The sequence below is a fragment of the Stenella coeruleoalba genome (genome assembly GCF_951394435.1).
Source record: "Stenella coeruleoalba genome assembly, chromosome: 5".
Taxonomy (NCBI): Eukaryota; Metazoa; Chordata; class Mammalia; order Artiodactyla; family Delphinidae; genus Stenella; species Stenella coeruleoalba.
This window is the reverse complement of record NC_137150.1, coordinates 18817701-18830999: the sequence shown is the minus strand read 5'-3', so window position 1 is coordinate 18830999 and position 13299 is coordinate 18817701.

The following is a 13299-nucleotide window of genomic DNA, read 5'->3' as shown; positions in this document are numbered from 1 at the left end:
CCAGCTTCTGACCCTGGCTTCAAGGTCCCACAAGACCTGGCCTAGCCCTCTCTCCAACCACAGTGCCACCTCTGCCTTAGCTCACGGTCCCAGCAACATGGGGCCAGGTCTTCCCTGGACAAGAAGGAAGGATATTTGTCCTTCCTTCTCATCCCCTCAGTGTTCCCTACTCACCTCATTATTCTCTACCTTCCTATTCTGCTTGGTTTCTTTGTAGGGTCATCTCAATTTTTATGTATTTTCTTCACATTTGCCTACTTTCTCTCTCCCCAACTAAGCCCCATGAAAGCATGGACCAAGTCTGTTTGATTTACCACTGTAAACCCAGCACTGCTGGGCACAGAATTGGTACCCAACAGAATATTCATTGAATGAATAAATAAGGAGGTATATAGGCTGTATAAGCAAATCACATACAAAGTAGGAAGTGATAAGTGCTGGGAAAAAAATGTGTGCTGTTTGAATTCAGAGTCAAGAAAAACAACTGAATGTGGGGACGGGCAGGGGGAGAATTAGAGAAAGTTACAAGTGATTACATTCTAAAAATATACCCTGAATATGTACCTTATATGTAAATCATATGCATCTTTTAGACATTTTGACCTTTTTTGTTCACAACGTTATACTTTAAACGTTGATAAGTTTTTCTATTACGACCTAAATAAATCAAATATTCTTCCCTTGGTCTGCATTCCTATTGAGATGCAAGGGAACAGAGCTGTTTAAAAAGAGTTTCCAAACTTTTGATGATTGTAAAATTATGATTTATGAGACCAGAAAGATTAAAGAATACAGTATAAAGTGAGCTGTGTAAAACCCTGGCACACATCTGGAAGGCTTGCGTTCAAGTGCTGCATTCGTGTGGCCTTGATATGGTCACTGTCTCACCAGGACTCCATTATCTCAGCTACAATATACTAGTTTGGGCCAGATGACATTTTAAAAAATACATTTATTTATTTATTTATTTTTGGCTGCTTTGGGTCTTCATTGCTGCGCGTGGGCTTTCTCTAGTTGTGCCAAGCGGGGGCTACTCTTCTTTGCTGTGCGTGGGCTTCTCGTTGCGGTAGGTTCTCTTGTTGAGGAGCTTGGGCTCCAGGCGTGCGGGCTTCAGTAGTTGCGGCTCGCAGGCTCTAGAGCGCAGGTGCAGTAGTTGTGATGCACGGGCTTAGTTGCTCCACAGTATGTGGGATCTTCCCGGACCAGGGATCGAACCCGTGTCCCCTACATTGGCAGGCGGATTCTTAACCACTGTGTCACCAGGGAAGCCTGGGCTGGATGATTTTTCAGTGTTCTAATTATAGAGCATAAAATAGTCTTCGCTATACTTTATATATTTTAATATATATAAATATATACCTAATGTATTATATATTTATATATATTATATATTATATTATATTTTTAATATATATTTTTTCCTTCCTCCTAACTTTTGTCATGGAAAACTTCAAACATGTATACGAGTTGAAAGAACAGTAAAATGGACCCCCATGTGGCCATCACCAGCTTCCCAGCCACCAAATTCCCAGCGCCGGCCAACGTTGCTATGTCTCTACACTCACCCATGCCAATGGCTATTTTGAACCAAATCCCAAGACATCATTTGTTTCATCTGCCATTCCCTACTGGAAAGGAAATTTTGAGAAGAAAAAGAACAATTTTTAAATTTAGAGCCCCACAATGTCACATTTGCTCATATATAGAAACTTAAGGACAAAGAGTCTACATTTAGTAGTGTGGCAGGAAATGGACAACAGTTTTATCAGAAGTGGTTTTAAGAGGCATGATGCCCAGTTGCAGAGTTTTAAGAAAAAGGTAAAGATATAACTTTTTTCCAGAGTATTCTTTGCATTTAAAAAGTCTGTCGTTATTTGTCAGCTCTGATTGAAGCAATCCGTATGAATGGATATGGGGATCAGAGAGAATCTGTGAGCCACAGGAGGAAGGGAGGGTCAATGCCGCCGCAGTCGGCCACAATCTGCTTTTCTGCTGAGGCCCCAGCTTTTGGAAGTCTGAGTGCCTGCGTCTGCAGGGTCATTTCTGGCCTCTCCAACATTATGGGTGATCAGTGAACAGGATGACGTAGATTCCGCATAGGTTGCCAAATTTAGCAAATAAAAATACAGGACGTCCAGTTGCATTCTAATTTTGGAAGAACAATGAGTCATTTTTCAGTATGAGGAGGTCCCAGATATTGCGTGAGACATACTGATACTAAAAAAAAAAAAATACTGTTTAACTGAAATTCTAATTTAACTGGGCATTCTATATTTTATCTGGCAGCCTTAATTACAAGGCCTGTGTTCCAGTTACTCTGGCTGCGTAATGAAACTTAGTGGCTTAAAGTGACAACAATCACTTATTATATTTCATACTTTCTATGGGTCAGGAATTCAGACAGAGCATATGGGGACAGTTTCTGCCACTTCTGCTTCACGATGTCTGGGGCCTCAGCTGGAAGATGGAGGACGCCTGTGTCTGGTAGTGGATGCGGTTGTCAGCACGGCACAGAGCTGTTGGCTGTAGTGCTCCTGTGGGGCCTTCCTTACAACATAGTAACTGGTTTCCAAGGGCAAGAATTCCTAGAGATAGAACCACACGGAGGTCATATTGCCTTTTATGACCTAACCTCACGGTCACTTTCACCCCGTCTCAAAGGGAAGGGGGATAGACCTGAACTGAACCATCTTCGTCACATAGTGAGAAGAGTGTGTGGGATGGGATATCTACACTCTGCAACAGCACGTCATGCCATTTAGATATCTTATATCTGACTGTTCACTTTCCAATATAGATAAACTTGCCAGATATAACCTGGAATGAAGACTTTCCTTATGTGCTCTTTCCGTTAACATTCTATCGGACAGCTAAAATGTAAATTTAATTATTTACATCTGTAAGGGTAAAATGTCAAAATAATTCATTTTGATTGTGAGAGCTGTCTATTTGATATACAAAAACAATTAAGAACTACTAAATTGGTCAATAGGGAAATCAGTTGACAGTTTGTGCAATAATTCTAACCTTTGTAGAATGAATTGGTGTTCTAACTTTCATAAAATAAAATGAAATAAACTTTCAAAATTGTATTTCATTTTTGGTTATTTAAACTCTATTTGGGTCATATATCTTTCAACGAAAAGTCTTATTTAGAAACTCTTTACATATTAGCAGGATGAATTTAAAGCATAAAGATAACTTTAACCATTTCAAAACGTTATGAGCAGGAGAAATTTCAAAATTATATGACATCTGTGATCAATTATCTTTGATCTAGACAGAATAATGCTATGATTCCATATCTAGGCTATTGTGAATATATATACAATGGAATATTATTCAGCCTTTAAAAAGGATATTCTACCATCTGCAACAACATGGATGAATCTGGGGGGCATTATGTTAAGTGAAATAAGCCAGAGGCAGAAAGAAAAAAACGACATGACCTCACTTATATGCAAAATGTTAGAAGTCAGATACATAGAAGCAGAGGGTAGACTGGTGATTAACAAGGGCTGGGTAGGTGGGGGACATGGGGAGATTTTGGTCAAAGGGCACAAAGTTGTAGTTATGGAGGATGAATAGAGAACTAATATACAACATGATGACTATAGTCAATAGTATTATATTGAATACAGTACTGGAAATCTCCTAAGAGAATAGATTTCAAGTGCCCTTATGACAAAAAAAAAAAAAAAAAAAAGGTAAGTATGTGAGGACATGATATGTTAAATAGCTTGATCGAAATAATCATTTCACTATGTGTATGTATACCAAATCATCATGTTGTACACCTTAAATATATTCAATTTCTACTTTAAAAAAAAGCAATGCTATGAAGAAAAAGAGAAAGTACTAAATAATAGTGAGGTATTCCCAAATATCTTGTTTCTCCACCAGCTTCAGTCAAAATGAGCATCTATTTAGATTAGTAGACAGTATCAAGCAGTAGATAGTGCTGAGTAATTATTGATCTCATGCTAGTCACACTTCTACAAAAAGTTCAAATAATAAAATTGCAATGATAATTAAGTTTACTGGTAAAATTTCAGGTTCATTCTGATATCCCTTACGTTTATCCTATGAAGCTAATAGTTGGCTTTTGCTCAGTTTTGGATGAATATAGATTTTAACATTTGGTTGTTATGCACTGGGTCAAAATAAGTACAGTAAGCTACCAGGGGCAATATAACATATATAAGCAATAGAACTTCAGGTTCTAATTCCAAGATTCATACAAAGGCTCTGTTTGCCTACACACTGTTTTTGGAAATTTTTATTTGGTTTCCAATCACTATCAAATCAGAATATTTTGTATGATGTCCAACTACCTTTGAAAGATCTGGAGGGGTAACAGCCTGGGCCCACATTTCACAGTAGCCAGAGGTAGGAATTCTTAGATTGATTGAAGTGATGACCCTAATTGATGACTTCAGTTTGACTTTGAAGGTCCTCTCATCTAGAGAAGTCTCTTTTCACCACCCTGTGAATCTGGGCAGGCCTTGTGACTTGCTTTGATCAATACAATACAGCAAATAAGATCTTGCACACACCCAGTGTCTCTCTTGAAACTCTGCCATTGTCATCAAGTAAACAAGCCTAAGTACCTACAGGAGGATAAGAGACCCCCTGGAGGAGAATCCAGTTGTCCCAGCCTAGGCCTAGACCAGCCTGCTCCTAGCTAGTCTACAAGCTGACCTCAAACGCATGAGGGAGCCCAACTAAGAGCAGAAGAACTGTAGGTTTATAAATAATTAAAAGTGCTTATTGCTTTAAACCATTGGGTTTTGGTGTGGTTTGTTACACAGCAATTACTAACCAATACAGAAGAAAATGGATAACCGCTAATCCTAATTAGATAACATACTCCCAGCAAAACCAACATGTAACACACATGATAATTAAGTCCTTTATATATATATATATACACACACACACACACACACACACATATATATACATATATATGTATATACACATATATATAATCCAGACCAACTGGATTCTCTTCCAGGTGGCCTCTTATCCTCCTGCAGGTACTTCAGCTTGTTAATATATATATATTATATATATGTGTATATGTGTATATACACATACACACACATATATATTATACACATATATACACATATTTACATATTTCTTCAGTTTAGTTTTACCTGGGGGTGGGCTGACAGAGAAGAAGGAGGCTGAGTGAACAAGAAGCTTGGCCATGTGTGTTTAGAGCCGGTAGTTGGGGTTAGGGGCTGGTAGGCATTCTGGCGTGGACGCTCTGTCTCTGCCTGCATGGTAGCAGCCAGACCTTTAGCCTGAAAGTCAGAGGATGTTTAATTCTAGTTCTGCCGCTTGCTGACTGTGTGAACGTTAGCAAACTTCAGCTCCTCATCCATTAAAAGAAAACGGCTATAACAATACCTGAGTGGCCGCCTCATGGGCAGGATGGAGTGAGATGATGCCATGAATGCACACTGAAGGCTCTGAGAGGTTAAGTCATTCTCAAGGGCCACGGTTATTCAGCGGTAGAGACTTAAAAACGTTCCATCATACCATCAAGGTTTCTAAAAAGAATTGATAGCGGGCCTGCCTCAAAGGCACATGCACCCCAGTTACTCTGAGAAGGTACCTTCTTGTGGGATGATGGTCAGGTGTCTTCACAAGAATGAAGCGTAAAATTCCGAGAACAGATCCCTTCAGCCGGGAAGCTTTGAGGGATCTTCGGGGTCTTCTTTCCTCGCTCTGCAGGTGGTAGATGAACCATGAGCCTGGTGGGCAGCTCTGGAAGTCACCAGGAGCCGAACTCATGGTCAGGGAAAACACTAGAGGTGTCCTCAATCAGGCAGAGGTAAGACTGTGGGTCATGACAGCTGTGAGATTGTGGCCCATGTGGGGACTCATAGCCAGTGAGTATTTGCACATGGGAGAAGGGAAGTGGCGGATGTTTCTTCTGTCTAAAACTTAACTGTCTAGGGAGTTTCCTGGCAGTCCAGTGGTTAAGATTTGGTGCTTTCACTGCCATGGTCCAGGGTTCAAACCCTGGTCAGGGAACTAAGACCCCGCACGCTATGCAACATGGCAAAAAAGAAAAAAAAAAAAACCCCACAACTGTCTAAACTGTTTGCCAGAAAGTGTTCAACATGATGTTATTTTTCAGGTGTTCCCCCCAATGGGAGAAAATACCATGCTTCAGTCAGGTAGGATAATCTCTCCTCTCCCTCTCTGCCCTCCCCCTAAGACAGCCCCCTCACCCCACCTTGCCAGTTACATGCACTCTTAAGTAGCTCTCAATTCAGTTGTGAACAAGCAATGAATGGATACTCTTAAGTGTTAAGTGGAATTTTAAAGTGCATTCAAAATTACACAGGAAGCACAAGAGCATGGAAATCCCAGCCTTGGAAACTTTAGGTAATTAACTATATGGTGATTCTAAAAGGGTATCAAAACTGGGTTCAAGAAGTAAATAAATGATCCTATCTTGCGTTTCCACAAGTCAGGTTTTGTAGTTGTGTGGGGTGGCCGTCATTATCATTATCATCACCATTATCAGATAACAGTTTATGGTGCTTCAATTAAGTGACCGTACTGTACCAGGTACAGTCAAGGACTTCACCTTTCTAAAAGATACAGTCACTGTCTTTAAGGAGTGGTTCATCTCCTTTCCTGAGGCAGAGGTTAAGATGAAAGTTTTTGATGTGGTGATAAGTTTGGAAAGTCGATGTAGCCTTAAAAGTCTCAGGAAGGGAGAACGTTGCAGAGTGTTGACTTCTAAAGTCATTGCACAGGTAACCAGTGTGACTCCAGCGGCTTAAAGGGAAGGATGAAATGCTGCAGAGGTCAAAGAAGAGTAACACCTGAGAAATGGGCACTGGATCGGTCATGCAGTGACTCATTCTATAGTGAGCCCAGGGCAGGAACTAGACAACAAGAGGTTAACAAATCAGGAGGGACCAGGAACTGGAAAGAGGGGCTTGATCACTAAAGGAAACCAAGAAGTAGGGTGGTAGCTGAGGGAAGGAGCAGGGCCGAGGGAAGATGTTTCTAAGGAAAAAATTCAAAAGTGGCAAACTTTGATAATGATTGAAGTTAGTGAATGGGTAAAAAGGAGTTCATTATATAATTTTGTCTACTTGGCAAATATTTTTTTTGAAGTACAGTTGATTTACAACGTTGTATTAGTTTCAGATGTACAATATAGTGGTTTGATATTTTTATAGATTATACTCTATTTAAAGTTATTATAAAATATTGGTTATACTTGGCAGAAATTTTTTAACTTCTTTAATAAAAATTTAGGAAAAGAAAGGTAAGAACCTAACACCTGGGAAGAGGGTAGAGAAATGAGTAGAGGGAGGATACTAAAAGTATATGAGATCACACAGTCTCAGAGGAGGTGTGTTGGAATGGAAACAAGAGCACAGGTGAGAGAATTTACCTTCTTATAGGAAAGATAATAAAAATCAATGACAATGAGGACAAAATCTGAGTTGAAGAGGAAGTGTTGGTATAAAAATATAACAAAGTTAAAAGGAAGATGAGGGACTTCCCTGGCAGTCCAGTGGTTAAGACTCCACGCTTCCACTGCAGGGGGCGCGGGTTTGATCCCTGGTTGGGGAGTTAAGATCCTGCATGCTGTGCAGCCAAAAAAAAAAAAAAAAGGGCAGATGAATAAAGGAACTTGGGCCTCCTTTTCCACAAAGTGGAACGAGAGATTATAAGATGCACAGGAGTGGGGATGAAAGGAGGGAGGACTTGGGGAATGTGGAAAGGGCTAGAATAACAGTCATGGAATGCAGTAGGGAATGAGTATGAGGGAGAAGACAGACTGCTGAGTGGTAAGGCCCTTCCAGTGGACATCAGCAAAAATTTTTAATGGACCCACACTTTGAGAACTACTGCCTTAAAGCACACAGAAATCGGTAAGCCAGAGTGATGAGAGCCCTCTTGCAATCTCAGAACCTTCTGAAATCCCCAAGTTGGCAGTAACTATCTCCAGAACAAAGTTTGCTAGAGCAAGTAGCAACTGTCCAAAACACCCCACCCAGGGCAGATCCAGTGGGAAGTCAAAGTGAAGGTGTCCATTTGGCCCAAAATAAATATACTAATAAATATGTACATATTCACCGTATGGTCCTAGGATCACAGGTATGTCATATGACATGACCACCAGCATCACCTGGAAGCTTGTTAGAAATGCAAAATCTCAAGTCCCAGCCCAGACCTCCTGAATCAGAATCTACCTTTTAACAAGACGAGTCATATACACACTAAAGATTGAGAAACCGTGGTCTATAACTTTGTTAAAAGCTTTGATATACATATAGGTAATCACAGGAATGCTAATCTCAACAAAGGAAAATATTGGGCCTCTGCAATGTCCCTTAAGCTGTACAGGGTACTGTGAAGACCACCAAAGACCTCTAGGATGCATTTTATACCCTCTAAGTTTAATCAGCATCGTTATTACTGGGAGGATTTTTTTTTTTTTTTTTTTGCAATTATACTTCAGTCTCCAAAGGAAAGCAGTTTATTTTAACTTTGACTTTCTGTGCTTTGGAGCTGGTCATTGGATTTCAGGTGAGTGATGTCTACCGTTCAACGCGGGCTTCTGAACACCACCACCAGCAGTGGAAGGGCAGCCCGAGGCAGCCACAGAGTAAGTAAATCCTTATCTTACCAGCTCCCTATAACAAGGCCTGCCTTTAAAATTTTGGTTTTAATATTTTCACCACCCTAGTCTTTAGTCTTACCCATCACTTTTTCTCTCTTTGCTCAGTTCTTTTTTTTTTTTTTTTTTTGCGGTACGCGGGCCTCTCACTGTTGTGGCCTCTCCCATTGCGGAGCACAGGCTCCGGACGTGCAGGCTCAGCGGCCATGGCTCACGGGCCCAGCCGCTCCGCAGCATGTGGGATCTTCCCGGACCGGGGCACGAACCCGTGTCCCCTGCATCGGCAGGCGGACTCAACCACTGCGCCACCAGGGAAGCCCTGCTCAGTTCTTTTGCAGCTGAGAATCAGCCCTTAAAGTTAATGTGAGCATTTTTGGGCAGCGGGCCAGTGTGAGCCCTCCCATCTCCCCGAGCACTGCCTTCTCCTTTTATTAAGACAAGCAGTGTGTGGGCTTGGGTTCAAATGCTGACTTGATGTTTTCTACTGCATGGTCCTCAGCAAGCTCCTTACCCCCTCTGAGTCTCAGTTTCCTCCCATGTAGGAAAGAGTGAGTTACTGTACCCACCGCAGAGGGACACTGTCACAATTAAGTGAGCTAATAATGAAAAGCATTAAAGAAATACCTAGCAAGTAACAAGCACACAATAAATATTAACTATACAATTTTGTTAAAATTTTTTCCTTGTCAGTAAAGTTTCAAAAGTACATTACATTCTCAGAGAAGCCTCAATATTTTCCAAATTTTGCTTGTTTTATTTTTTTTTTTTTTTACTGTTTTCTAGCATATTTGTGAAACTTCAGAAAGTAAGTATGACTGGGGAAATACCTGTGCAGAGGCATAGACCAAAAAAATAATATATAATTTCATAAAGTCAGCTTTATAAACATAAAAAAATAAATGCAGTGTTCACATTTCTCCACCTTTTAAAACCATGACATGAATTTCTAAACTTAGTCTACTTTAGAACATGTGAATATACTTAATTTTAAAAAGAGGATGAGGCGTCTCAATTAGTGATGTTCCACTTTACGGAGAGTGGGTGGCGGCTGAGTTTCTATCGAAAGCTAACTTACCACCTACAACCATAGCAGCATAAGGCCAAAAAGAAAGAACGCTAAAACCAATCGATATCTGAGCAGATCTCTCAGAAGAGAGTCATCAGCCAGAGTTCATGCCTCTCTGAGGGGTCAAGCTGTGCTCTTTTGTACTGAGACCTGGGTTAGGGAGGGCCACAGCACACCCCTCTGAGTCATGAGGCAGGGTGTGCTCGCTCATTCTGATTTTGAAAACAACTGGAGATACTGACGTCCAGGTGTCGATGGTGCTTGCAAAATCCTCAAGTCCAAATCCTAATCAAGCTGTGTCCACCCATCTAAAATGGAGAGAATTATCCAGATTAGTCAGCCTGTAGCTGAGAAGGGCCCTGGATGTGAAGCTAAGTGCACACAGGCAGCCCTCCCCGTGTTGATCAAAGCACGGCGTATTGAGGCATTACACTGTGGTAGTCCAGAGCTCAGCCTCTGGAGCCAGATTCCCTGGGTTCGAATCCTACCTCTACCACTGTGGCGGGTTAAAGATGGCCACAAATACTTTGACACTCTTTTCACGCAGAGGTGAGGTCTATGCCCCTCTCCTGAATCTTAGATGACTCTGACCAAGAGGATATGATAAAAGTGGTCCTGTCCCAGTTTCTGACCCAGGCCTTAAGAAACGGACAGCTTCTATTCCTTGTCTCTTGAACCACCATGTAAAATCTCACTATCTTACTGCAGAGACCATGTGTGGACCCCTAAGATTACAGGGGGGAGAGAGGGACCCTACTGAGCCCAATCTTACCACCCTTCCCATCAAGCCGCGTGGCATGTGAGTGAAGCCGTCTTGGACCCTAAAAACCAGTGCAATGCAGCCCCTAGAGGATCAAGAGCGAGTAACCCCAATGACAATATGTAAAGCTGAAGAATTACCTGATCTACTTTAAGATGAGCAGAAGAACCTAATCTACTTCTGCTCAGGAGCAGTTAATTCATTTAACCTCTGCGCGTGAATTTTTTTTTTTTTTTTTTTTATCTCTTGTCCCAAGTAACAGATTGTAATACTGTTGAGGGCAGAAAGTAAGTCAGATTTATTTTGTTCACTAGGAAAGCACTTGGCACACTGGTGGACACGTTGTGGGTGCTTCAAACACACTTACTGATTGCACTGAATTGATGATTCTTCATCTATTGCCAGGCGAAGAGCTTAGCAGGCTGAGAAAGCATCACCCAAGTATCGTGCATGCCTCCCGCCGGTCGTCAGAGTTACCTGGAAAACATCTCCAAGTGCACTGCTCCTTGGCTTAGGGATGGAGTGCCTGCATCACTGCCAGGAACCCCCGGGCTTTCCGCTGCTTAATCCTCTGCCATCAAACTCCCAGAGGGTGTGGTCCGGGAGGAGAGCCACCAGGCTCATGTTCTTCTCCTTTTCTTTCTGCAAGGATCACTTTCTGTCCCTTCCAGAGCTGCCATCTGCTCTCACTTCTGAGGTCTTCTTCCTGCAGGACAGGATCCAAAGTGGGGTTCGGTCTCAGCCACCTCCTCCTTGCTGTCTCTGAAAAGGAGGGCTCTAGCCCTTGTGGTTCAAGGGCTTCACTGCTAAACAGAGTGAACAGCAAACATCAAGCCTGCGTGTCACAAGATCAGTTGCCTGAATCTCCTGAGTGCCTAGAACAATGACCCCACCCTTCCTGAGGGCGAATTTCACCAAGCCTCCCTCCCCTCCCTATCCCCTTCCCCCAGATTAGGTGTTCCACTTCCTGCTTGCAGGTCTAAAGGCACAATGAATAGCTGAACAATAAATGAATTAATCACCCTCCAAGTATCTGAAGTCAGGGCATTCCAGAAGGGTGACTGTCAGTGTTTCCCTTTTTCCACATAGGAAATAAATGACCTCAGGCCTCTCCCTCATAGTTACTCATGTACCACATCTTCTCAAGATTCGTGGAAGAAAACTGAACTGTGGTCCACAGTATCTTTTACTCTCACCTGTTCACTTAGTGATTGGTAACTCCAGTTACTAGTCTGAAAAGTCTAGGACATCAGGGCTATGTTGCCCAGTGTTATTCAAATGCCTTGGGTAACTTCTAGGGGCAAAAGTCTCTGAAGAAAGAAAAAACTGCCCAGTCCCCAAAGGAGAGCTGCCTAGCTCCAAGGTGACATCTACAAAGATGAACTCAACACTTACATCCTGAGAACTCTTGTCTTCCTCCTGGCACTATTCTCAGAACTCCCTGTCAAAGCTGGTGGGTGACAACGAAAGCTCAGTTGCACGTGCTCAGAGTGTTGGAAAACAACTGCAAGGAAAGTGATAGCAGTCCTTACCTGCTGGTGGTAGGAGTACAGCTGGTTTTCCTTTTCTTCCTTCTGCTTATCTTATCTTATCTCTTATGTGACTTTTCTACCCCCCACCCCACAAAAAAAATCCCGTATTACTTTGTAATAAGAAAAAAAATCACAATTGTTTGTCGTTGTTCAGAAGGAAGTATATCCCACTGTACCCATATACTTCACACATGGCGTCATTCTATTGTTTATATTGAAAAGATAATATTTTGTTAATTTCTAAAAGAGAAAATCTATTAGGGAGACAATAGCCTGGGTTTTGGCGACAAAGGGTCTTGTTTTAAAATCTTAACTCCTCGCCTTACTATGCTGGGATGAACTAGCAAAATGTATTTAACCTCTCTGAGCCCTAGTGCCTTCCCCTGTAGAAGGGACATGACATCCTCGTGGTCTGTGCTTAGTACATTATACATGCTTAATAAACATTTGCTGTTTTTCTTCGCCCCAACCCTGAGATCTCAGAAAGTATCTTTAAGGAGCAACCAATGCACATTTCACAGAATCTTCAGAAGGAAACTCAGCGTCCATCCTACCTGACTTCTCTGGAATCCTGTCCACAGCTTCCCTGGTCAAGGGTCCCTGAGCCCTGGCAGAACACTGCCCACTGCTTCCCTGGAAACAGGTGGCCAACTCCATTGTAGGACAGGTCTCACCATGATAATGATGTGACTTGCTTTTTATTTAGCTACAGTTTGACTATGAAATTCTACCTACTGTCTTATTCTAACCTCTAGGCTCTCAACAAAGAGCTAGCAGGCTCCGTTTCCACCCCCTAGTCCTTCAGCTGTTACATAGCACCAGTACTGAGCAGGGTCATTGCGTAAAGCAGGGCTTGGGCTAGGCATGGCAGAGACTTTCCTAAAGTGACACAAAGCAAATTAGTAACAGAATCCTGCCCCGGGCAGTTGGCAAAATTTCCGGTAGCGGTCCCATCTTACCTCCTCTTACGCTGCCTGATTGCTCTGCCTCCAATCCACTCGTCAGTATCTTTCTTCTCCACCCAATGCCGACCTCCCTTTCCCCTTATCCTTTGTAAAGGTGGAGCTTTTTATTCCTGCATGGAAGCTATAGGTGAACAAGGTGATTGGGAAAACAGTTTTTGCTATTTCTATCACGCCAGGTTGGGAAAGAGATAGAACTGAATGGAGTAGCAAGTATAGAAATAGAGTAATCAGGCAATAAAATAAATAGTTATTCTGATTTTGTCCTTTAAAAAATTCCTGTAGGCCTGAGCTCAGCAATACCCAACGAGGCC